The sequence below is a fragment of the Salvelinus alpinus genome, chromosome 20, assembly GCF_045679555.1.
Source record: "Salvelinus alpinus chromosome 20, SLU_Salpinus.1, whole genome shotgun sequence".
Classification (NCBI taxonomy): Eukaryota; Metazoa; Chordata; class Actinopteri; order Salmoniformes; family Salmonidae; genus Salvelinus; species Salvelinus alpinus.
The window spans coordinates 46,374,212-46,402,051 of NC_092105.1; the positions used below are offsets into that span (position 1 = coordinate 46,374,212).

The window sequence follows — 27,840 nt, forward strand, 5'->3', positions numbered from 1 at the left end:
ACAAGTCCTACTAGTTTGCCCATTATGCGTGAAGGCTACAGTTGATGGTAGTAGTGGTAGGCTGCAGTGTAATGTCGGCCTATAGCTTTTGGTTGGTTAATATGTATCAGTTTGAATCATAAATCATGTTCAGCAACTGAGCTTTGTGCGTGCTGTCCATGGTGCTGAAGACCTGAACCGTGACCCGCATTTATCTCCATTGAGTGCAAACGCGCTGTCACGCACAACGACCACATCCTGCTTTTACGATACCACCCCGTCAAAAAAGGAATGATCACTGACGTAATCTGAGTTCATTTATTTTTGGTCGAATATGTTTTAAGGGAAGCGGCTCTTGGTTAGTGTGGAGCTTAAAATTGTTTGATCGTTTTCTTGTCCATTTTTTTTGTTGATTGGCCTGTGCATTTGTACAATCGGCTATGCCAATCTGAAGACAGCTACATCAAACTCACTGTAGCGTTTGAGAGAAACATTTTTGACAAGGTTATAGGCTGGTTGGGAAATTACAAGAAGCCCCACACAATTAAAACCTTTGTCAACATGAGCCAGCCACCTCTGAAATAAAGAATAGATAGTGTTTAATCACTTAAATCAGTGCCTCCATACTCTATCTACCGCGCTCGAGCCAGGCTTCGATCAAGAAGCTTTATACCTGCAATTGACGTTGCAAACAAATATATACAGTGCACTGCAACATTATTCAGACGCTTGGATTTCTTCACATTTTATTGTGTTACAAAGTGGGATTAAAATGGATTTCATTAAACATTTTTGCTAACAATCTACACAACATACTCTGTAATAAAGAGTAATACAAATGTAATAACTAAAATATAGTCTTGCATAAGTATTCAGCTCCCTGAGTCAGTACATGTTAGAAACACCTTTGGCATTGATTACAGCTGTGAGTCTTCTTGGGTGAGTTTCTAAGTGCTTTGTACACCTGAATAGTGAAACATTTTCCCATTATTCTTTTCAAAGTTCTTCAAGCTCTGTCAAGATGTTGGTGATCATGGCTATACAGCAATTTTCTAAAATTCCCATAGATTTTCAAGCAGATTTAAGTGAAAACTGTAACTTGGCAACTCAGGAACATTCACTGTCTTCTTGGTAAGCATCTCCAGTTTAGATTTGAGCTTTTGTTGTAGGTCATTGTCTTGCTTATTAAAGGTGAATTCCTCTCCCAGTCTGTGGTGTAAAGCAGACTGAAGCAGGTTTTCCACTAGGATTTTGCCAGTATTTAGCTCCATCCCGTTTATTTTTATCCTGAAAAACTCCCCAGTATTTGCTGATGACAAGCATACCCATACCATGATGCAGCCACCACCATGCATGAAAATAAGGAGGCAGATGTGTTGTGTTGGATTTGCCCCAAACATAAGGCTTTGCATTAAGGTCACAAAGTGTATTCCTTAACAATTGTTTTGCAGTATTACTTTAGTGCTTTGTTGCATACAAGATGCATGTTTTGGAATATTTTTAGTCTGTATATTTGTATTCTTCTTTTAACTCTGTCACTTAGGTCATTATTGTGAGTCACTACAATGTTATTGATCCATCCTCAGTTTTCTCCTGTCACAGCAATTGAACTCTGTAGCTGTTTTAAAATCACCAATGTCCTCATGGTAACATCACTGAGCAGTTTAATTTCTGTCCTGCAGCTCAGTTTAGAAGGACAACTGTATATTTGATGTGTCTGGGTGGGTTAATACATAATCCACAGCATAATTATTAACTTGACCATGATTGACCTCTACGGGATCCACCCCCCCCCCCCCCCTCCCTCCCTCCCTTCAGGACGATTGTGCTACTATAGGCTAATGTGATTAGCATGAGGTTGTAAGTAACAAACAAAATTCCCAGGACGTAGACATATCGGATATGGGCAGAGAGCTAAAATTCTTGTTAATCTAATTGCACTGTCCAATTTACAGTAGATATTACTGTGAAAGAATACCATGCTATTGTTTGAGGAGAGTGCACAATTATGAACTTGAACATGTATTTGGGAAGTCTTGATACAACATTTTGAACAGATATGCAATGGTTCATTGGATCAGTCTAAAACTTTGCACATACACAAAATCGAAATTGTGCCTGAGCTGGAATAATACATTATGGCCTTTCTCTTACATTTCAAATATGATGGTACAACAACAAAACAAGCGCATGTTTTTGCTTTTACCCGTTCCAATGTGTTATATTCTCCTACATTATTTTCATATTATTCTCCACAAGGTGTTTCCTTTCAAATGGTATCAAGAATATGCATATCCTTGCTTCACGTCCTGAGCTACAGGCAGTTAGATTTGGGTATGTCATTTTTGGTGAAAATTGAAAAAAAGGGTTGGATCCTTAAGAGTTTTTAAAGAGATATTCAGTGTTTGATTTGTTATTGTTACCGATCTACCAATCGTTGCCCTTCTTTATGAGTCTTTTGAAAAGCTCCTTGGTCTTTAAAGTTGAATATGTACTTGAAATTCAATACTTGACTGAGGGACCATACAGATGTTGTATGTATGGAGGACAGAAGAAAGGGTTAGTTATTAAAAAAACATGTCAACCCCTATTATTTCACACAGAGGGAGTCCATGTCATTTATTATGTGATTTGTTAAGACTAATTGTACTACTGAACTAATTTAGGCTTGCATAAACAAAGGGTCTGAATGCTTTTGCAACAAAAATATTTTATTTATGATTTATTTTATTTTATTTTGTGTACATTGTTGACAAAAAAATACAATTAAATCCATTTTAATCCCAGCTTGTAACACACTAAAATGTGAAGAAATCCAAAGGGTCTTGTAACGAGTGCGCTGAGAGTCGGGAAGCAAGTTCAGGGAGTGAGTGTTTTAATAAAATAAAAAAACAATGAACACGAAACACAAACAGCGCACAGACATGAAAACAGAGTCAATAACACCTGAGGAAAGAACCAATGGGAGTGACAGATATAGGGAAGATAATCAAGGAGATGATGGAGTCCAGGTGAGTGTCATGAGGCACAGGTGCGCGAGACGATGGTGACAGGGGTGCGCAATAATCAGCAGCCTGATGACCTAGAGGCCGGAGAGGGAGTATACGTGACAGGTCTGAATACTTTTACAAGGCTTATACTGTACTTTTCTTTTATTCCAGCTCTCTGACAATATGAGTGGGAAAACAGTCAGAGCATAATGGAAATATGTGGAAGAAATTTCCGAATGATCAGACTTGGGTTCAAATACATGTGTATTTGAGGATCTACTATTTCAAATACTTTTTCGAGGGTATTTGAGTATTTTCAAAACAAGTACTTTTTGTGTATTTCGTTATTTGTAAAAAACAAAAACAAATAGTCAGTTGCAGTGTGTTCAAACTGTCACGTTCCTGACCTGTTTTCTGTTAGTTTTGTATGTGTTAGTTGGTCAGGACGTGAGTTTGGGTGGGCAGTCTATGTTTTCTGTTTCTATGTTGGTGAATGGGTACCTAATATGGTTCTCAATTAGAGGCAGGTGGTTTTCATCTCCTCTGATTGAGAATCATATTAAGGTAGGTAGTTTCACAGTGTTTGTTTGTGGGTGGTTGTCTCCTGTGTCAGTGTCTGTATGTTACGCCACATGGGACTGTTTTCGGTTTTGTTTGTTCATTCGTTTTATGTAGTCAGTTTTCCTGTTATTGCGTTCTTCGTGTTACATGTAAGTTCGTCGCACCAGGTCTGTCTACTTCGTTTGTTGTTTTGTAGTTATATCAAGTATAGTTCGTTTTCGTCTGTTTTGTTTAATAAATATTATGTCATCATACCTAGCTGCGTATTGGTCCTCCGATCCTTCTCTCCTCTCCTCGTCTGAGGAGGAGGAAGATCTAGAAAACCGTTACACAAACACCTATTCAAATACTATGCTATACAACAAATACCTGGGTTAAATGCATGAGAGTATATTTGAGTCAGAAAATATTGGAAAATACTCAAATACACTAAGTGTCCGTCACGCCCTGTCCTTAGAGATCCTTTTTATGTCTCTATTTTGGTTTGGTCAGGGCGTGAGTTGGGGTGGGCATTCTATGTTGTGCGTTCTATGTTTTCTGTTTTGTATGAGTACCTGACAGAACTGTTGCGTTTTGTTCCACTTTTGTTTTGTTTCAGTGTTCAGGTGATAATAAACATCATGAACACGTACCACGCTGCGCTTTGGTCTACTCCTTCTTCCTCAGACGAACATCGTTACAGAACTACCCACCACCACAGGACCAAGCAGCGTGGTGTAATGGACTCCTGGACATGGGAGGAAATCTTGGACGGCAAGGGACCCTGGGCACAGACGGGAGAGTAAAAGAGGAGCTGGAGGCAGCTAAGGCGGAGCGGCGACGCTACGAGGAGTTGGCTCGAGGACCTGAGCCAACTCCTCGTGTTTGCCGTGGGGAGAGATTGACCGGGCAGGCACCGTGTTATGCGGTGACGCGCAAGGTGTCCCCAGTGCGCACTCATAGCCCGGTGCGCTACATCGCAGCTCCTCGCATCGGCCGGGCTAGAGTGGGCATCGAGCCAGGAAGGATGGTGCCGGCTCAGCGCATCTGGCCTCCAGTGCGTCTCCTCGGCCCGGGTTATCCTGCACCAGCCCTACGCACGGTGTCCCCGGTTCGCCAGCACAGCCCAATGCAGCCTGTTCCAGCTCCCCGCACTTGCCGGGCTACAGGGTGTATCCAGCCAGGACGAGATGTGCTAGCTCTGCGCTCGAGACCGCCAGTGCGCCTCCACGGCCCAGTGTATCCGGTGCCTCGGCCAAGGAAGAGGCCTCCTGCATGTCTCCCCAGCCTGGTGAGTCCTGGGCCTGTGCTAAGCCCTAACCCTCCTGCATGTCTCCCCAGCCTGGTGAGTCCTGTGCCTTCTCCCAGAGCCAGGCCTCCTGTGTGTCTATCCACTCCAGTGATGATCCATGGCACGAAGCCTCCAGTGATGATCCATGGCAAGAAGCCTCCAGTGATGATCCATGGCACGAAGCGTCCAGTGATGATCCATGGCATGAAGTCTCCAGTGATGATCCATGGCAAGAAGCCTCCAGTGATGATTCATGGTAAGAAGCCTCCAGCGATGATCCATGGCACAAAGCCTCCAGTGATGATCCATGGCAAGAAGCCTCAAGTGGTGATCCAGGGCACGAAACCTCCAGTGGTGATCCATGGCACGAAGCCTCCAGTGATGATCCATGGCAAGAAGCCTCCAGTGATGATCCATGGCAAGAAGCCTCCAGGGGTGAGACATGGCATGAAGCCTCCAGAGACGGCCTCCTGTCCGGAGCTGCCAGAGTCTCCCTCCTGTCCGGAGCTGCCAGAGTCTCCCTCCTGTCCGGAGCTGCCAGAGTCTCCCTCCTGTCCGGAGCTGCCAGAGTCGCCCTCCTGTCCGGAGCTGCCAGAGTCGCCCTCCTGTCCGGAGCTGCCAGAGTCGCCCTCCTGTCCGGAGCTGCCAGAGTCGCCCTCCTGTCCGGAGCTGCCAGAGTCGCCCTCCTGTCCGGAGCTGCCAGAGTCGCCCTCCTGTCCGGAGCTGCCAGAGTCGCCCTCCTGTCCGGAGCTGCCAGAGTCGCCCTCCTGTCCGGAGCTGCCAGAGTCGCCCTCCTGTCCGGAGCTGCCAGAGTCGCCCTCCTGTCCGGAGCTGCCAGAGTCGCCCTCCTGTCCGGAGCTGCCAGAGTCGCCCTCCTGTCCGGAGATGCCTGAGTCGCCCTCCTGTCCGGGGCCCGCTGCGAGGGTCTTTTCTACATTGTAGAATAATATTGAAGACGAATAACACATAGTAACCAAAGAAGTGTTCAACAAATCAAAGTATATTTGAGATTCTTCAAAGTAGCCACCCTTTGCCTTGATGACAGCTTTGCACTGCTGCTATAAACAATGTCTCATTTGAACATATGTTAGCTATCAGGGATTTTATAATCCCTACCTGGTCTCAGTTATAATGTAGCCTAATTCGTCAATACCTATTTTTTGAAGGTGTATTGTCAAGCCCTATTTTCAACCTTATGCATAGTGTTTTATGAATTCTTGTTAAGGTCTGGATGAGGTAAAGTTAGAGGTACAATAGTCTTGAATACTCTACTTACCAGAACCATAATTCCTCCAACAACAAATGTAGTTTTTGAACATGGCCATAAAATGAGCAGAGTTAATGACCTGGATAACCGGGAAATTACAATGACAAAATACTGTAATGGATGCTGTCATGTGATAAATGAGACATGCCATTCCATCAATTGCTGTGATAGATATGACATGTAATACACATAGTATCATCATGTAAGCCTAGGCCCATTGTATGCTTTATCCCACAGTCCAAGTGTCACCAATTCATAAATCTCTTGATGTGTGGTATCAGAGTCGTGCCATGTCATTTCAGCAAGCCATGACACCCATCATCTCAGATTCTTCTGAAAATGTTTTTCTAGTTAGAAACAGGTAAGTTTGGCATTCCTGAAACATTATTTTTCTGAAATATCATTTTATCTTGGATAAATTAATTGAACCCAAATTGGCCATTTTAATTTATAGGATTCAGATAATATAAATTAAACATAGTACCTACTGTAACATCCGATTTGGACCAAACTTCTTCCTACCAATGAGTAAGACATGAGGAATAACACCTCCCACACTCCATGCCAATCCCACCCCAAAAACACAGTATATAGTATCAGTTCTCTATGTTTGACAAGTCGTATGAATCTGTGGCTTGGAGTATTGTTTCTCCATACTTTCTAATGTATTCCCTGTGAATATGGTCATGATTTTTTTTCCTTGTTGAGAGAAATTATTAATTCAAGACGCTTGCATTATTTACCATAGAGTAATGTGAAAGTCAATAGTGGTGTGTGGGTAAAATCACTGGGGAAGCCAAGGTAGGAAAAAATCTGCATAATTGAATTGTTTGCTTAATAACCTGTTAGTTCATATGCCTTGAATAAATTCAATCACACCTTTGATTCATCACAAAACCCGGAGAGCTACCTCCGGTGAAGTCCTCAAAGCATATTGCATGTAACAAACAGTTACAAGCCCTACAGCACGTTCAAGCCAGTTATTGTTTCCGACTTTTCCGGACTACTAAACAACTATTGATTTAGAACCACGGAGAGCACCATTTCAACTTCAACATTTCAACATCATCAAATCACCTATGCTTAGTCTAATACAGTGGCAAATAAACAATACTAAAAACAATTTAGTCCAATCAACTTAAACTAAATATGATGTGTCTGTCCATGGTTCTGATTTGTGTGTGTTCGTGCAAGTAGAAAAAAACATGTTGGCTCACCCTACCGGTAGAGAAACGGCAATGCCATCCTCCTCTCTTTCATGTTGACGAAACGGACTATGACTCTGTCATACAGTACACACTTTAATCTTTTGTTGTCCTAGGCTACCTGGCTAAAATGCCTTCTCACTAACCTAACTTCCTTTTTATGGGGAGCGTTAGCTCGTTAACATTAGCCTTCTACATCTAGCTACATATTGAACTTCCATCCTCTCAGTCCAGGGGCACAACAATGTATGAATTTCTGGTTGGATCATAATCGCCATCATAATCATTGGCCAGTACGGAGAATGAAGTAAAACCACAAGTCCAAATCCTTATCTCCATCCATGGCTAATTTAGGAAAGGGATAATTTTAGCTAGCTAGCCACAGGAGGACAACAACACCGCGAGATGCAACAATTCAAGTTGTTTCTGTGAATGAGGTATTTCTCTCGATGTGATTGGAGGGAGTGAAGCCAAATCCAAAATGTCTTCCCTTGACACTTTTTGTTGTTGTTGCGCCAGGACCATTCACCGTTGAGCTCACTCAGTTTAGCTCAACGCTGTTTGGCTATTACTGGTGGAAAGTACCAGGTTTTGACCACTGTTCCTGCTATACCGTCACACTCTTTTATCCATTTTGCTGGTCTCTTGTGTTTATTAAATATATCATGACATTTTCTTTGGAACTTTGGGTAGAAAACCAAAAGATTTGGGTCAGTATGAAAATAAATTGTGGTCATCTTCACAATTCAAGCCAGTCCTACAGGAAAGCAAATCAGTTTGTCCTTCTTTTACTCTTAATCTGTGTACAGGAAACAGTGGCTTTATGAGTTGTTTTTTCCCTTCAAAAAAGGTATGGATTAGTTACTGTTAGACCATTCCTGGTGAACAAGCAAACCATTAGGCTACAGCCATTCTAATAGTCTTCAATGGTAAAAGTCCCAAACACACACTTTATAGTGTTTTGCAATTGTAATGATATTGGGTTGGGTTTAATGGTAAATGTCACTCATCACAACACAGACAGAGCTGTGTCATAATAAGAGAGCCATGCAATTAATTATTTTATTTGGGTTGTCACAACGTTTTAGTACCTTCTCCATAAAAGTTTTGGGCTTGTAGGAAAAGTCTTCATATAGGAATTGCATTCATGTGGTATTAGAGAGTGCCCACTTGTTGCACTATTCATGGAGAGTTGGGTTGAAGTATTAGGTTGCTAAGAGAAGGACAAACTGATTTGCTTTCATGCAAGACTGGCTTGAATTGTGAGGATGACCACACAATGTATTTCATAATGAGCCTAATCTATTGGTTTTCCACCCAAAGTTGCAAAGGAAGTGTTGCAATCTATTTAATAAACACAAGAGAACAGCTAAATGGATAAAAGAGTGTGGCAAAATCTAGCAGCATCTAGTGGTCAAAACCTGGTACTTCCACACTAACTTATGGTAAATAATGCAAGCAACTTCCATTTCTCTGAACAAGGGAAACAACCCATCACCAGATCCACAGGGAGTACATTGCAGAGTATGGAGAAGCAATACACCAAGCCGCATAAACATATGTAGCAGACCAAGAGAGTTATTTACCGTCTATTTACCACCAGAAACCAATGCTGCCACTAAGATCGCACTCAACAAGCTGTATAAGGCCATAAGCAAACAAGAAAATGCTCATCCAGAAGCTGCGCGCCTAGTGGCCGGGGACTTTAATGCATGCAAACTTAAATCCGTTTAACCTAATTTCTACCAGCATGTCACGTGCAACCAGAGGAAAAAAACCTCTAGACCTCCTTTACTCCACACACAGAGACGTATACAAAGCTCTGACTCGCCCTCCATTTGGCAAAGCTGACCATAATTCTATCCTGATTCCTGCTTACAAGCAAAAACTAAAGCAGGATGTACCAGTGACTCGCTCAATGCGGAAGTGGTTAAATGATGCAGATGCTATGCTATTGGACTGTTTTGCTAGCACAGACTGGAAAATGTTCCGGGATTCCTACAATGGCATTGAGGAGTATACCACCTCAGTCACCGGCTTCATCAATAAGTGCAACGACAACGTCGTCCCCACAGTGATGGTACGTACATATCCCAACTAGAAGCCATGGATTATAGGCAACATTCGCACCGAGCTAAAGGCTAGAGCTGACGCTTCAAAGAGTGGGACACTAATCCGGACCCCTTTAAGAAATCCCGCTATACCCTCATCCGAACCATCAAAGAGGCTAAAAGTCAACACAGGACTAAGATTGCATCCTACTACACTGGCTCCGACACTCGTCGGACTTTGTAGTCCGCAAACTATTACGGACTACAAAGGGAAACCCAGCCGCAAGCTGCCCAGTGACGCGAGCCTACCAGAAGGGCAAAATGCCTTTTATGCTCGCTTGGTGGCAAGCAACACTGAAGCACGCATGAGAGCACTAGCTATTCCGGATGACTGTGTGATCACACTCTCCGTAGCGGCCGCTAGTCCAGACGGATTACCAGGACATGTACTCAGAGCAGGCAAGTGCCTTCACTGACATTTTCAACCTGTCCCTGACCGAGTCTGTAATACCTACACTTTTCAAGCAGACCACCATAGCCCCTGTGCCCAAGAAAGCAAAGGTAACCTGCCTAAATAACTACCACCCTGTAGTACTCACGTCGGTAGCCATGAAGTGCTTTGAAACGCTGGTCATGGCTCACATCAACACCATCATCCCGGAAACGCTAGATCCACTCCAATTCACATACCCTAGACCCACTCCAGCACTCCACACTGCCCTTCCCCACCTGGACAAAAGGAACACCTATGTGAGAATGCTGTTCATTGACTTACAGCTCAGCGTTCAACAACATAGTGCCCACAAAGCTTATCGCTTAGCTAAGGGACCTGGGACTAAACACCTCAATCTGCAACTGGATCCTGACTGGACTTCCTGATAGGCCGCCCCCAGGTGGCAAGGGTGGGCAACAACACATCTGACACGCTGATCCTCAACACGGGGGCCCCTCAGGGGCGCGTGCTTAGTCCCCTACTGTACTCCCTGTTCACCCAAGACTGTGTGGCCAAACACGATTCCAACACCATCATTAAGTTTGCTGACGACACAACGGTGGTAGGCCTGATCACCGACAACGATGAGACAGCCTATAGGGAGGAGGTCAGAGACCTGGCAGTGTGCTGCCAGGATAAGAACCTCTCCCTCAACGTGAGCAAGACAAAGGAGATGATCGTGGACTACAGGAAGAGGAGGGCCGAACATGCCACATTCACATAGACGGGGCTGTAGTGGAGAGGTTCCTTGGTGTCTACATCCCCAACAAACTATCAAAAATACCAAGAAATTTGTGAAGAGGTCACGACAATGTCTTTTCCCCCTCGGGAGACTGAAAAGATTTGGCATGGGTCCCTAGATCCTCAAAAAGTTCTATAGCTGCACCATGGAGAGCATCCTGACCAGTTGGATCACCACCTGGTATGGCAACTGCTCAGCATCCGACCGTAAGGCGCTACAGAGGGTAGTGCATATGGCCCAGTGTCTCACTGGGGCCAACCTTCCTGCCATCCAGGACCTATATACTAGGCGGTGTCAGAGGAAGGCCCTAAAAATTGTCAAAGACTCCAGGCACCCAAGTAATAGAATGTTCTCTCTGCTACTACACAGCAGCGGTACCGTGGCTCCAAGTCTAGGTTAAAAATGCTCCTTAACAGATTCTACCCCCAAGCCATAAGACTGCTGAACAATTAATCAAATGGCCACCTGGAATTTCATTCCTTCTTAATGCGTTTGATCCAATCAGTTGTGTTGTGAAAAGTTAGGGGTGGTATACAGAAGATAGCCCTATTTGGTTTAAGACCAAGTCCAAATTATGGAAAGAACAGCTCAAATAAGCAACGAGAAACAACTGTTGATCATTACTTTAAGACAAAGGTCAGTCAATCTGGAAAATGTCAAGAAATGTCTAGTTTCTTCAAGTGCAGTTGCATCAAGTGCTATGATGAAACTGGCTCTCATGAGGACCGCTACAGAAATGGAAGACCCAGAGTTACCTCTGCTGCAGAGGATAAGTTCATTAGAGTTACCAGCCTCAGAAATTTCAGCCCAAATAAATGCTTCACAGAGTTCAAATAACATACAAATCTCAAAATCAACTGTTCAGAGGAGACGAATAAGTGAATAAGGCCTTCATGGTCGAAGTGATGCAAAGAAACTACTACAAAATGACACCAATAAGAAGATGACACTTGCTTGGGCCAAGATACACAAGCAATGGACATTAGACCGGTGGAAATCTGTCCTTTGATCTGATGAGTCCAAATTTTAGATTTTTGGTTCCAACTGCTGTGTCTTTGTAAGACACAGAGTAGGTGAACGGGTGATCCCTACATGAATAGTTCCCACCGTGAAGCATGTAGGAAGAGGTGTGATGGTGTTGGGGTGCCTTGCTGGTGACACTGTCAGTACTTTATTTAGAATTCAAGGCACAATTAACAAGCATGTCTTACACAGGATTCTGCAGCATCTCAACATCCACTGTTCAGAGGAGACTGCGTGAATCAGTCCTTCATGGTCGTTTTGCTGCAAAGAAACCACTACTAAAAGACACCAATAAGAAGATGACACTTGCTTGGGCCAAGAAACACGAGCAATGGACATTAGACCGGTGGAAATCTGTCCTTTGGTCTGATGACTCCAAATTTGAGATGTATTTGTCTCATACGCCGAATAGAACAGGTGAAGACCTTACTGTGAAATGCAAAGCCCTTAACCAACAATGCAGTTCAGGGAATATGGTTTGAGCTTAGTGGGGCAATCATTTGTTTTTAAACAGGACAATGACCCAACACACCTCCAGGCTGTGTAAGGGCTATTTGACCAAGAAGGAGAGTTATGGAGTGCTGCATCAGATGACCTAGCCTCCACAGTCACCCGACCTCAACCAAATTGAGATGGTTTGCGAAGAGTTGGACCGCAGAGTCTAAGAAAAGCAGCCAAGAAGTGCTCAGTATATGTGGGAACTCCTTCAAGACTGTTGGAAAAGCTTTCACAATGAAGCTGGTTGACAGTAAAAAAATTATGAAAAACCCTTGAATGGGTAGGTGTGTCCTAACTTTAGACTGGGACTGTATATATACACTACTGTTCAAAAGTTTGGGGTCACTTAGAAATGTCCTTGTTTTTGAAAGAAAAGCATTTTTTTGTCCATTTAAAATAACATCAAATTGATCAGAAATACAATGTAGACATTGTTAATGTTGTAAATGACTATTGTTGCTGGAAATGGCAGATTTTTTTATGGATTATCTACTTAGGCGTACATAGGCCCATTATCAGCAACCATCACTCCTGTGTTCCAATGGCACGTTGTGTTAGCTAATCCAAGTTTATCATTTTAAAAGGTTAAATGATCATTAGAAAACCCTTTTGCAATTTTGTTAGCAAATCTGAAAACTGTTGTTGTAACAGATTTCCATTTCGTCTGAGGAGGAGTAGCAAGGATCGGACCAATGCGCAGCGTGGTATTTGTCCATAATAGATTTTTAATAAATCAAAATGAACACAGAACAAAAATAACAAAACACGAACAAAACAACCGAAACAGTCCCGTATGGTGCAAACACTGAAACAGGAAACAACCACCCACAAAACACAATAGAAAACAGGCTACCTAAATATGGCTCCCAATCAGAGACAACGACTGACACCTGCCTCTGATTGAGAACCATACTAGGCCAAACACATAGAAATATAACAACAGAACAAAACATAGAAAAACAACATTGAATGCCCACCCCAACTCACGCCCTGACCAACTAAAATAAAGACATAAAAAAGGAACTAAGGTCAGAACGTGACAGTTGTCTGATTAAAAAAGCTAAAAAACTGGCCTTCTTTAGACTAGTTGTCTATCTGGAGCATCAGCATTTGTGGGTTCGGTTACAGGCTCCAAATTACCAGATCAAAGAACTTTCTTCTGAAACTCATCAGTCTATTCTTGTTCTGAGAAATGAAGGCTATTCTATTCAGAGAAATTGTTAGGAAACTGAAGATTGCGTACACCGCTGTGTACTACTCCCTTCACAGAACAGAGCAAACTGTCTCTACCCAGAATAGAAAGAGGAGTGGGAGGCCCCGGGGGACAACTGACCAAGAGGACAAGTACATTAGAGTGTCTAGTTTGAGAAACAGACACCTCACAAGTCCTCAACTGACAGCTTTCCTTAAATAGTAACCGCAAAACACCAGTCTCAACGTCAACAGTGAAGAGGCGACTCTGGGATGCTGGCTTCCTAGGCAGAGTTGCAAAGAAAAAGCCATATCTCAGACTGGCGAATAAAAAGAAAAGATTAAGATTGGCAAACGAATACAGACACTGGACAGAGGAACTCTGCCTAGAAGGCCAGCATCCCGGAGTCGCCCTTCACTGTTGACGTTGAGACTGGTGTTTTACAGGTGCTATTTAATGATGCTGCCAGTTGAGGATCCTGGCAGGCGTCTGCACTTGACCCGCTCTACTTACTGTATACAAAATGTCAGAAACATGAACTTTAGAAGAACCACAATTGTGCTTAAAATATATTTATGAAGAAAAACACTAAAGGAGGTGAGTCGTGAAGGCTGAAAATTAATCTAGGCTTTGTTTTGACAAGATATAGAAGAAGAGCGAGAGGGGAAGTACTGTTTTGTTCTGTGTGCTGTGCTGTGCATTCTGGTAGCGTCTCTAGTATTAGCATAAATCCTACTTAACCTTTGCATGTGCGCCACTCGTCGTCTAGTGGAATGAAGCCTGCATAAAAATGAGAGCAAAACCCGCATTAGCCGTATCAGTGTTGCCTATAATATAGCATGCTCTTTACTGTGTGAGAAAACAGCGATGATATAACATCGAAGTAATATGTGGGCAGCTTTAACAGACTACAAAGGTTACTACTAGATCTATGGCCTTTGGATATCATTCCTTCTTGGATTCACATTGGACAGGTTGACAACACGATTGTCTGTTAGCCAATCACATAGTTTTCTAGTGCTGGACAATGGAAACTATGCATTGGGATTGTTGTAAAACAACAGTTTTACCCGTTTTCCTCACCATTGAGCCAAACCGAGCTGAGTCAAGCCAAACTGAACTGGTTATGCATGTCGAAATAAAATATATTTGAGTCAGCACAGTACAGTTCTGGTAGGCCATGATACAACCAAACGTGTTGTTTTGCATTGAAACATGTTGATACAGTTTGGCTGTTGATCATGACCAGTGGCGATTCTTGGTGGGGCAAACCCAAAACATTTTGGGTGGATGCATGCCAGCAAAGCCCCTATACAATACAACACAACACTAAACAATACATGAATTGAACTATAATGGTGACAAACGGTGCCCACAAATTGTTAGGGGCTACAAAAAGCTGTCCCAACAGCAGAGAACACAACAGCAGTCCCAACACCTTACCATTGCTACACCTGGCTATCAGCGGAGCCTTGTCTGGCAGCGAAACAGTTCATTCATAAAGGGGGCATATAAGCAGACCATGAAAGCTCTTACAATATTCAATGATTACATTTCTCTAAAACAGGTTATAGACTACATGTGCACAACCAAGACAGAACCGTAGGCGAAATTAAGAGGGGAAATAGACCAATTTATTACGGTGCGGTACATGGGCTACTAACAGCTTACTAGACAACATATTACTTTCTTAGCTGCAGTATACATATCTCCCTGGCATATTACCTAATTTATGCAGCAGCATACAATACATTTTTGGACTCACCTTGTGCTCACTTGAACAGGAAGGTGGTGCAGCGGTCCTTCGTGGGCAAATTTTGTCATCAAACTTTGTCATCAAAGCCTGGCATCCCCTGGATTGATGGTGCTTTCAAGACAACTGGGAACTCGGGAAAAATCGAGCTCCGACTGGCGAAATACGTTTTGAACGGTCATCCAACTCGGAACTGTAAGTCGGGAACTCGGGCCTCTTCCTAGAGCTACGACCTGAAGATCACTGACGTCATCATGATTGGACCTTGTTTTTTTCCGAGTACCCAGTTGTCCTGAACTCACTGAAGTCAGATTTCCCAGTACCGAGTTAACAGTTGTTTGAGCGCGGCAGAAACCATGCTGGATTGACAGCATGGCCAATGTTTAATGTTCATAATTTTAAGTTTGGAAAAGAGACCCTTAAACCCAGACTTGGACCACACACCCACTCCACTGAATAGCAGGCTAGTGATTGCTTTGCAATGCTTGCAGTTAGCCACTGATGCCTTCCAAACCACTCATTGTTGGAATTTGCGATTTCCATTTTGTAATGTTTATGTCCAATGGCCGATGAGCACCGATATGGTAGCACCACAGGGGTTTGAATTTTTGAAGTCTACCCTTAGATTTGGCAGTGACGTAGTGTCCCCATGAGTGACAGAACACTGAGCCAATCAACTAGAGCCAATCAACGGCGCAACTAGAGAAAATTAACAATGCCTATGCTTTTCCGCTGGCTGCCCCACCACCACAGAAAGCACTGAGCTAGGCTGAAACACCTGCATTTTGAAGCTAGCCTACTCAAAAAGCAAAAAAGAGACCATGTTTGTATGGAGGCTTTATTAACTCAATTAATATTATATATTTTTTACATTGTTTGCAAACTGATATGTGGCACATATTACTGCCAAAATAACTTGCAAAACAGGCAACCCCCCAAAAAATGTGGGGCTCAAAACATTTTCCGTGACATAGACTGACCAGGTGAATTCAGGTGAAAGCCATGATCCCTTATTGATGTTACTTCGTAAATCCACTTCAATCAGTGTAAATGAAGGGGAGGAGAAGAAGGATTTTAAGAAGGATTTTTAAGCCTTGAGAAAATTGAGATATGGATTGTGTATGTGTGCCATTCAGAGGATGAATGTGCAAGACTAAAGATGTAAGTGCCTTTGAACGGGGTATGGTAGTAGGTGCCAGGCGCACCGGTTTGTGTCAAGAACTGAAACGCTGCTGAGATTTTCACACTAAACAGTTTCCCGTGTGTATCAAGAATAGTCCACCACCCAAAGGACATCCAGCCAACTTGACACAACTGTGAGAAGCATTGGCGTCAACATGGGCCGGCATCCCTGTGGAATGCTTTCGACACCTTGTTGAATCCGTGCCCCGACAAATTGAGGCTGTTCTCAGGACAAAAAGGTGGAACGCAACTCAATATTAGGAAGGTGTTCTTAATATTTTGTACACTCAGTGTATGCGATGACTTGTTTTTAACTCGCCTCCCTCTCACTGCTGTACTTCAAACACCATGTTATCCAGCTGTATAGGAAGAATATGTCACTGGGACTAGGAACGTTGAATTACAGCATCGAGATCAAAGTCATTCCTGCAGGCGGGGAGAGTAATCAAGTGTTTTTCAGGTTATTGCTTTGCTAAAGCTGGAGGGAGTTTTCACAATATGACAAAGGAGAAATAGGCAAAACAGAACCTTGAATTTAAGTGTTAGTAAAGTACAGCAGTATATGGATTTCTACAGTTGAAAGTATTTTTTATTCACTTTCAACTGTAGAAAATCTGTAGAAATCCATATACTGCTGTACTTTGGTAAAACTTCAGTTCAAGGTTCTGTTTTGCCTCTTGGGAAATATGGTTGTACTGGAAAATCCCCTTGTAGACTTGAGGAGGGTCAACTTCACATGTAAAAGACCAGCCCAGTTGAACTCACCGCTTTGGATTTGTTGCAATAACAAATACCAAAAAGTTCTTCTTTCTATTAGGCCTCAAAACATTCACATTTACACTCATGAACAGTGAGGTTTAGTTTGTGAGATTGCTTGTTCATATGTTCTCTGCAGTGCCAGACAACATCTCGTGTACAGTGTTTTAAGATAAGGGGCTACTTCCTACTTAGTTATCAAAAACAAAATGCATATCTGCCCAGACTGCCACTGTTGGATCTTTCCAATGTATGTCTTCCCATGAGTCATACCAACATTGGGGACAGCCAATAGTGACAATTTTTGAAGATATACATTTTGTTGTTGTTGTCCGTAAGCAGGAAGTCGCCCAGCTGTGTATGATGAATTCATAGCTTTAAGCCAATACCTTTAAAGTCGCATCCATGTATTACCATTATTATTAATAAAAAGTCCTGTAATGAAGTCTCTTAACTGGACAAGAAATGCTGTGTTGTTATTGTCTGAAGCTTATGTTCTTATCTACTTAGATTTTTTAGTTTTTACTTATTGTCAAGAGCTTTGAACTGGTGAGTTTGATGGAAGGGTTTGTGCCTGAGTTTTGACTTCACAGAGACACAGCAGGCCATGATATCTGATTAATCTGCACTTCATCCAAGGAGAGACGTTTTCCCACAACAACATATCACGTCGAGGCCCTATCTGATTTAACTTTTGAACAGCTAGGATTATGTATTCAAAGAAGGCAGGCTCTATGAATGATATAAACACCTTTTCACTTAAAACTTTACGTTTTAATTTAAATACTTCGATTAAAAAACTGTAATGAAGTGGCAATTTGTATGACTAGTATGATTCTGTATGTAGCCTAAAGTTTTTTGACAGTACCATTTATAAATGCTGCAGGAGGTTTTTTATTTCAATGGGAAATGCAATTGCAGCATATGTTTCCATTCATTTATATCTGTCACGCTAATGTTTATATCTCCACACGTCTTTTTGCACATTCCACCACAGTGGCATGACATTCATCTAAAGACAACGTGGAGCAACATAATTTCCTGTTGCAGGGTACATTTGCATATCAACACCAATTTGAGAAGCCTGCTGTCACGAAGTTTGATATCAAAATGGTTATTTTGCTCTGCAATTTGCGTTTTTCAAAGGTTTCGCTCTGGGCACAGAAACATCAGACGCATCAATTGACCAGCAGTAGTCCTTTCATCGGACTGCTGAGTGAATATGCGGATAATTTCTCCCAACTTTTTGATACAGAGATTAATAATACTGATGTCCGTGTACTGAAAGCAGGCGTAACCTTGAAGTTTGGAGACTGGAGAAGGCAATTGAGGAAATTTCTATTTACCATGTTGATATATGCCTTTGTTAACCACCTGGTGGAATATCACACACACACACACATGAAAGGATGTGACATTATTGGTGTGACGCACACAAATATGTATGGTTATATTTTTGACATTTTATTTAGTTTGTTATTTTATGGAGCCATCCCATTTTCTAGGCCTTCCGGGTATTTGTATTGAAAGTAATGCATATGGTTACCACCGCAAGGGGGAGCTGTGACATCAACATAGTCCATTAGTTGGGTGATGTTTGAAGATAATTGAAGGGAGTTTTAACCAAGTGAAAAACTGGTTGGTATTTTCTCCATTATAAATGGTTTACATGTAAGCAAAGGGAACCAGATGGCGTGCCATCGTTTTGTACTTTTTCAGCAATGTTTTAAGATGATATTGTATGGAGGTAAATCATTGATATAATGATTTGAGCGTGCAGAATAGATTTGTAGTTGTAAACACATTCTCAAATGTGTAACTGATGAGTTGTGAACATGAACAAAAACAAAATTGTATTTGTAATCACATTCAAAGTTAATATTTGCAAGCAACAATTGCATCTGTACCCCTGCACATGTCAATTTCGCTCGCTCAGACTTTTGGCAGTACTTTTAGCGCGCTACAATGACATACAATGTGTAGTTGTGCAGACAACGATTTGCAAGCAAGGAGAGCGAGAGAGTGAGCACGAGCTCTGGCAGATGGGGTCCGTTTCTTCTAATCAATTAGATGAGGTTTCATAGACCGGCATACTCTACACTGGTTGATTGGTGACAGCTCACATGGGTATTAAAACAGTTGTAGTACTTCAAATAGCCATGTCTCAAAGTTACTTGGAGCACATAAAAGTCTCATAATGTGTTAGCATACATCAGGGATCAAGTAGATTCAGCCATGGGTCGTTTATTTCTTGAGCGGATGGTGCGTTATCAGGTTATCACTGAGACTGGTTGTGCAATGTCCACCAATAAAGCCCAGCTGTCAGCTGTCATGGCGGGTATGTTTAAATGTCTTTATTTTATGGCTAGGTAGCAATCTTTTTTTCTTTGTAATACATTTTTGGAAGTTATTGTCCATTTCATTGTTAAGAGTTTGTAACTCTATCATTGAAGTCTTAATACTAGCTAACAAAATCTATTAGGTAAAGCTAGCTAGCTAGTAGGCTAACATCAGCTTGATTCTGTATGGAGCCATAACTAGCTAGCTAGCATAGTCATTAGAAAATGAATCTTTCACCCGCTAAGGTCACAGCAAAGTTACATTTCTAAGATAGTTGCTGGGATGGTGTAAATAAACTAGGCTGCATTACACACTGCAATGGCTATTCCAACCCTGAGCCCCGGCCTGCTCTGCTGATCAAAAACGTATTTGTGTGTTACCAAACAAATGGCTGTGCTGTGTAGTCCTATGTGTAGGCCTCTCATTTGTTGACTTCTGTAACCGTAAAAGCCTTGGTTTCATGCATGTTAACATTAGAAGACTCCTCCCTAAGATTGTTTTATTCACTGCTTTAGCACACTCTGCCAACCCGGATGTCCTAGCCGTGTCTGAATCCTGGCTTAGGAAGGCCACCAAAAACCCTGAAATTGCCATCCCTAACTATAACATTTTCCGACAAGATAGAACTGCCGAAGGGGGCGGAGTTGCAATCTACTGCAGAGATAGCCTGCAGAGTTCTGTCTTACTATCCAGGTCTGTGCCCAAACAATTTGACCTTCTACGTTTAAAAATCTACCTTTCCAGAAACAAGTCTCTCACCCTTGCCGCTTGCTTTGGGCCGCCTTCTGCCCCCAGCTGTGCCCTGGACACCATATGTGAATTGATTGCCCCCATCTATCTTCAGAGCTCGTGCTGTTAGGTGACCTAAACTGGGACATGCTTAACACCCCGGCCAGCCTACAATATAAGCTTGAAGCCCTCAATCTCACACAAATTATCAATGAACCTACGCGGTACAACCCCAAATCCGTAAACACGGGCACCCTCAAAGGTATCATCCTAACCAACCTGCCCTACAAATACATCTCTGCTGTCTTCAACCAGGATCTCAGTGATCACTGCCTCATTGTCTGCGTCCATAATGGGTCTGTGGTCAAACGACCACCCCTCATCACTGTCAAACACTCCCTAAAACACTTCAGCTTGCAGGCCTTTCTAATCAACCTGGCCCTGGTATCCTGGAAGGATATTGACCTCATTCCGTCAGTAGAGGATGCCTGGTTATTCTTTAGAAGGGCTTTCCTCACCATCTTAAATAAGCATGCCCCATTCAAAATATGTTTAACCAGGAACAGATATAGCCCTTGGTTCACTCCAGACCTGACTGCCCTTGACCAGCACAAAAACATCCTGTGGCGTACTGCATTAGCATTGAATAGTCCCCGCGATATGCAATGTTTCAGTGAAGTTAGGAACCAATATACACAGGCAGTTTCCTAAGAAAAGGCTAGCTTTTTCAAACAGAAATTTGCATCCTGTAGCACAAACTCCAAAAAGTTCTGGGACACTGTAAAGTCCATGGAGAGTAAGAGCACCTCTTCCCAGCTGCCCACTGCACTGAGGCTAGGAAACACTGTCACCACCGATAAATCTGCGATAATTGAGAATTTCAACAAGCATTTTTCTACGGCTGGCCATGCTTTCCACCTGGCTACTCCTACCCAGGTCAACAGCACTGCACCACCCACAGCAACTTGCCCAAGCCTCCCCCATTTCTCCTTCACCCAAATCCAGATAGCTGATGTTCTGAAAGAGCTGCAAAATCTGGACCCCTAAAAATCAGCAGGGCCAGACATTCTGGACCCTCTCTTTCTAAAATTATCCGCCAAAATTGTTGCTATTACTAGCCTGTTCAACTTCTCTTTCATAGCGTCTGAGATCCCCAAAGATTGGAAAGCTGCCGCGGTCATCCCCCTCTTCCAAGGGGGAGACACTCTAGACCCAAACTGCTACAGACCTATATCTATCCTACCCTGCCTTTCTAAGGTCTTCCAAAGCCAAGTTAACGAACAGATCACCGACCATTTCGAATCCCACCGTAACGTCTCCGCTATGTAATCTGGTTTCCGAACTTGTCACGGGTGCACCTCAGTCACGCTCAAGGTCCTAAACAATATCATAACCACCATCGATAAGAGACAATACTGTGCAGCTGTATTCATCGACCTTGCCAAGGCTTTCGACTCTGTCAATCACCACATTCTTATCGGCAGACTCAACAGCCTTGGTTTCTCAAATGACTGCCTCGCCTGGTTCACCAACTACTTCTCTGACAGAGTTCAGTGTGTCAAATCGGAGGGCCTGTTGTCCGGACCTCTGGCAGTCTCTATGGGGGTTCACAGGGTTCCACAGGGTTCATTTCTCGGGCAGACTCTTTTCTCTGTATACATCAATGATGTCGCTCTTGCTGCTGGTGATTCTCTGATCCACCTCTACTCAGACGACACCATTCTGTATACATCTGGCCCTTCTTGGACACTGTGCTAACAAACCTCCAGACGAGCTTCAACGCCATACAACATTCCTTCCGTGGCCTCCAACTGCTCTTAAATGCAAGCAAAACGAAATGCATGCTCTTCAACCTATCGCTGCCCGCACCTGCCCGCCCTTCCAGCATCACTACTCTGGACGGTTCTGACTTAGAATATGTGGACAACTACAAATACCTAGGTGTTTGGTTAGACTGTAAACTCTCCGTCCAGACTCACATTAAGCATCTCCAATCCAAAATTCTATCTAGAATTGGCTTCCTATTTCGCAACAAAGCATCCTTCACTCATGCTGCCAAATATACCCTAGTAAAACTGACTATCCTGCCGATCCTTGACTTCGGCAATGTCATTTACAAAATAGCCTCCAACACTCTACTCTGCAAATTGGATGCAGTCTATCACAGTGCCATCCGTTTTGTCACCAAAGTCCCAGGTACTACCCACCACTGTGACCTGTATGCTCTTGTTGGCTGGCCCTCGCTTCATATTCGTCGCCAAACCCACTGGCTCCAGGTCATCTATAAGTCTTTGCTAGGTAAAGCCCCACCTTATCTCAGCTCACTGGTCACCATAGCAGCACCCACCCGTAGCACGTGCTCCAGCAGGTATATTTCACTGGTCACCCCCAAAGCCAAATCCTCCTTTGGCCACCTTTCCTTCCAGTTCTCTGCTGCCAATGACTGGAACGAATTGTAAAAATCAGTGAAGCTGGAGACTCATATCTCCCTCACTAACTTTAAGCACCAGCTGTCAGAGCAGCTCACATATCACTGCACCTGTACATAGCCCATCTGTAAATAGCCCATCCAACTACCTCATCCCCATACTGTTATTTATTTTTTATTTTTTCCTCCTTGCACCCCATTATCTTGACTTGCACATTCATCTTCTGCACATCTATCACTCCAGTGTTTAATTGCTAAATGTTTATTATTTTGCCAATATGGCATATTTATTCCATTTACCTCCCTTATCCTACCTCATTTGCACACACTGTATATATACTTTTTCTATTGTGTTATTGACTGTATGTTTGTTTATTCCGTGTGTAACTCTGTGTTGTTGTTTGTGTCGCACTGCTTTGCTTTATCTTGGCCAGGTCGCAGTTGAAAATGAGAACTTGTTCTATTAAATAAAGGTGAAAAAAATGAAAACATTTGTGGCAGTTCAGGAGGAGAGTCAAAGGCTTCTTCCAAATTAGTTTTTTGATTAGGCCTAGACCAAAAAAATCCCTATCTTGAGCGCGGACAAGCCTATAGCCTACGTTCTGTTCAGTATGAGCAGGACCAGAGGTAAACTTTGACAGCTTGCTAAGTTGCTACTACTATAAATGATTTTTTTTTAAACAATATTTTTGTTTCCCATGATGTAGTCCTATTTATCATAGTTATTGACTACACAATAAGCCAGATACTTGTAACTTACATTCAGGTGCTGAAACTTGAAGCAGCAGCCACATCACAATCAATCGGAAATGGACAGCTCATAGTGCTGAAGGTGAGCAAATTAGACTAGGCATATTTCAATCATCTTCATTTTAATTAGACTTTACAAACAGGAAGAGGGCTTTGTGTTGGAGCCTATTTCTTCCTAATTAAGAAATATGAGGTAAGGCTACCTGTTTGACAGACGAAATTAGGCTATAGGCTGCAGGCTCCATAGATTTGTTGCTCAATTCCTCCACCCACCATTCACTCTTTAAATAGCCTACCTCCATGTTAGTGAAGGGCTGTTAGGTTAAAACCAAGACTCGAATTGAGGGGGAATATAGTGTTATTGTTATTCTTAAAGTGTTACTTTTATTATAACTTTTTATTTTAGTCTACTTGGTAAATATTTTCTTCTTCTTGAACTGCACTGTTGGTTAAGGGCTTGTAAGTAAGCATTTCACAGTAAAGTCTACACTTGCTGTATTCGGCGCATGTGACAAATACAATTTGATTTGATTGAATGAAAGGGTATGCCATATGACTACTTTTTATTACAGAAAATTGAAAAAAGCTTAAGATTTTGAAGAAAATAAAATTCATCTGATTATATAAAGTGATCTATGACAGAGCTTGGGTCTGCAATGCTTTATGCGATTAACAAGCTGTAAAAGAACAGAGAAAGACATGACTCCAATGCATATGGGGGTATACGTGTTTAGTTTCTTTGACATTCAGAGTCTGAGATACAACCTTCTATAGCCGGGTAGACAGAAAATGTACTTTGCTTGGGAAGTAATCTAATTCTGTCACTGTCATTTGACTAAGCTATTCCCTTTCTGTACAATAGAAGATGTTTAAACCCAGACAGCTTTTAAGGAAACAGTTGCGACCTTCTCTCGTTGGTTTAAGCCATGGAAGAAGAGTAGCCAGCAGTTTAAGCTTACATCTTTTTACGCCGCTAAGCCTACTCTGTCTGCAGCGGAAAGGTAGGTCTACTCTGTCTGGGGCGGAAAGGTAGGCCTAACCTTTGAAAGTACCATGCTCAGATTGCTAATGACGTCTCAGATTTAATTATTTGCAAACATAGACAGTTTCATTTCAAACAAGACACACTGATTTTGCATTGGAGAAATACAGTATGATAAGATGAACACATAGGCCTATGTCTCTGTCCATTCTTAGCCTGTAATTTTGGTAATTTGTGTGGCATTTAAAAAAATTCTGCTAACATGTAAAATGACGTAGAATCGCATGTTTATTAAAAGGCAATTTTTCTCGGACCTGCAAATACGATGATAGATTCATGCAATGCTTTTACTCTAAAGGAGATCTTTCCACCACTTCTCTTGTCCACAGTTGTCTATGAAGCCACAGCCTTCTGGCCCGCAGCCTTGTTGCCATGTAATGCTTACAGGATCAAGAACTGTTTCTAAAACTGCATATCTAAGGCTCTGGTCCAAGAAGTGAGGGTAAACGGTAGACATGTTCTCTGCTATCCACTTTATGTTTTCATTATTATTTTGGGTAAAGGCAAGGTTTTTTTCAACACTGATTGACAATTTTAAAAAAAAACTATAGAAAAATATACAATTGTCGCACATGGTTGGAGGGTATGGAGGAGGGTATGGAGGGTATAGGTAATATATTTTGCTGAATGGAGGAACTATCCATTTTAATTTCAGAGGTCAAATTTTCTTCATGTAACCCTTATTATTAATATCGTTCACTCCCTAAGACCTAGCAACTGAAATAAATCCCATTATTTATTGATCACCTAGTGGAGTTTTAGTAGAAGCAGGACTGAAGGTAGAAATAATTTATTTAGTTTTGACATTGTCTGCATTCTGAGAATCTGTACTGCCCATTGAGTAATGTAAAACCCTATTTAAACCATCTACAATTGTCTGTCCCCACTCTCCGGGCTGCAATCCACTCCCAGTTAGACCTGGGGTCCGTTCAGGCCTCTGTCAGCTCCACCATACCCTGGGGGACGTGAAGAACATCAAAACTCCCTAAAGTCAGCAGCGACTGGATGCAAAGCATCAACACCATTGAGAACCTGAAGGATGTAAAATATGCTGGGAGCTAGCCTCAGTCAGCTAGCTTCAGTCATTGAGCACTTGAAGAATATACACAGCTCAAAAAAATAAAGGGAACACTTAAACAACACAATGTACCTCCAAGTCAATCACACTTCTGTGAAATCAAACTGTCCACTTAGGAAGCAACACTGATTGACAATAAATGTCACATGCTGTTGTGCAAATGGAATAGACAACAGATGGAAATTATAGGCAATTAGCAAGACACCCCCGATAAAGGAGTGGTTCTGCATGTGGTGACCACAGACCACTTCTCAGTTCCTATGCTTCCTGGCTGATGTTTTGGTCACTTTTGAATGCTGGCGGTGCTTTCACTCTAGTGGTAGCATGAGACGGAGTCTACAACCCACACAAGTGGCTCAGGTAGCGCAGCTCATCCAGGATGGCACATCAATGCGAGCTGTGGCAAGAAGGTTTGCTGTGTCTGTTAGCGTAGTGTCCAGAGCATGGAGGCGCTACCAGGAGACAGGCCAGTACATCAGGAGACATGGAGGAGGCCGTAGGAGGGCAACAACCCAGCAGCAGGACCGCTACCTCCGCCTTTGTGCATGGAGGAGCAGGAGGAGCACTGCCAGAGCCCTGCAAAATGACCTCCAGCAGGCCACAAATGTGCATGTGTCTGCTCAAACGGTCAGAAACAGACTCCATGAGGGTGGTATGAGGGCCCGACGTCCACAGGTGGGGGTTGTGCTTACAGCCCAACACCGTGCAGGACGTTTGGCATTTGCCAGAGAACACCAAGATTGGCAAATTCGCCACTGGCGCCCTGTGCTCTTCACAGATGAAAGCAGGTTCACACTGAGCACATGTGACAGTCGTGACAGAGTCTGGAGACGCCGTGGAGAACGTTCTGCTGCCTGCAACATCCTCCAGCATGACCGGTTTGGCGGTGGGTCAGTCATGGTGTGGGGTGGCATTTCTTTGGGGGGCCGCACAGCCCTCCATGTGCTCGCCAGAGGTAGCCTGACTGCCATTAGGTACCGAGATGAGATCCTCAGACCCCTTGTGAGACCATATACTGGTGCGGTTGGCCCTGGGTTCCTCCTAATGCAAGACAATGCTAGACCTCATGTGGCTGGAGTGTGTCAGCAGTTCCTGCAAGAGGAAGGCATTGATGCTATGGACTGGCCCGCCCGTTCCCCAGACCTGAATCCAATTGAGCACATCTGGGACATCATGTCTCGCTCCATCCACCAACGCCACGTTGCACCACAGACCGTCCAGGAGTTGGCGGATGTTTTAGTCCAGGTCTGGGAGGAGATCCCTCAGGAGACCATCCGCCACCTCATCAGGAGCATGCCTCGGCGTTGTAGGGAGGTCATACAGGCACGTGGAGGCCACACACACTACTGAGCCTCATTTTGACTTGTTTTAAGGACATTACATCAAAGTTGGATCAGCCTGTAGTGTGGTTTTCCACTTTAATTGTGAGTGTGACTCCAAATCCAGACCTCCATGGGTTGATACATTTGATTTCCATTGATAATTTTTGTGTGATTTTGTTGTCAGCACATTCAACTATGTAAAGAAAAAAGTATTTAATAAGAATAGTTCATTCATTAAGATCTAGGATGTGTTATTTTAGTGTTCCCTTTATTTTTTTGAGCAGTGTATTTTCAGGTATGTCCAGCTGCACCAATACATGCCACTTGATTGGGAATTATTATTGTTGTCTTGCATTGCATTTGATTTCTCCTTCCTTCCTGTGCAGTGCCTGAGCTGGTGGCAGACACTCCGTTAATGATAGAGCAAGCTGAGATGCTTGAGGGTCACCACAAGCTGGTGAACCTGGAGTGCTCATGTACGATCAGCACTGCATGGGCAGAAATAAACACGGACATCATGAACCTCACTCGAAACTACTTTGGTAAAGTGCAGGGCCTGTCGGACGACCTGGCCAAGCAGCTGTGGATAGTGCTACAGCGCACCCTGGGCAAGGCTGAAGGCCACAGTGAGCAGTGACACTGGTGCAATGCTTCCCAACACATTACAACACCTTGACAGGTTCTTAAAGCTCTACCACAACACTGTGTCCATGAGGGTGCAGGAACTGGCTCCAGAGGACCTGGCGGCCAACAAGATTGGGTAGTCAATGAATACTTACAGAAGTAGTCAGTACTACCCTCTCTGTAACTCATGTAGCATTAGTGATATCTGGGGACCAATATAATCATATATTTCTATCATCTTAGGTTGTAAATTAAATATGGTCATTGCTGCTGTCGTAAATATCAGCACAGAAATATCTTGTTTGTTTAGCCTGCCTGTATTACATGGAAACCACTGATAAATGCTAGATATTCTCTCCGATTTTCTGTGAATGGTTGTGTGATTCTGTATGCACTGTAACAGTGTTGCTTCCCTTTCCTTGCCAGAACTTCGGCTTAAACCAGGGACCTTCTGAACATATTGACAACTGTCAACAACAAAGCGTTGTTACTTATCGCTCCACAAACTGTGGCTTTTTCAGCACAAGGGAAACTACTACTTCTAGGTTTCAGAGCAGGTGACGTC

At 43.0% G+C, this 27,840-nt stretch overlaps 1 protein-coding gene across 1 annotated transcript in view; it reads right to left on the minus strand.

Moving 5' to 3' along the window:
- Positions 1–27,840, minus strand: part of LOC139547001 (inactive dipeptidyl peptidase 10-like) — a 323,183-nt gene that overhangs the window by 186,423 nt on the left and 108,920 nt on the right. The gene's annotated exons all lie outside the window — the stretch shown is intronic.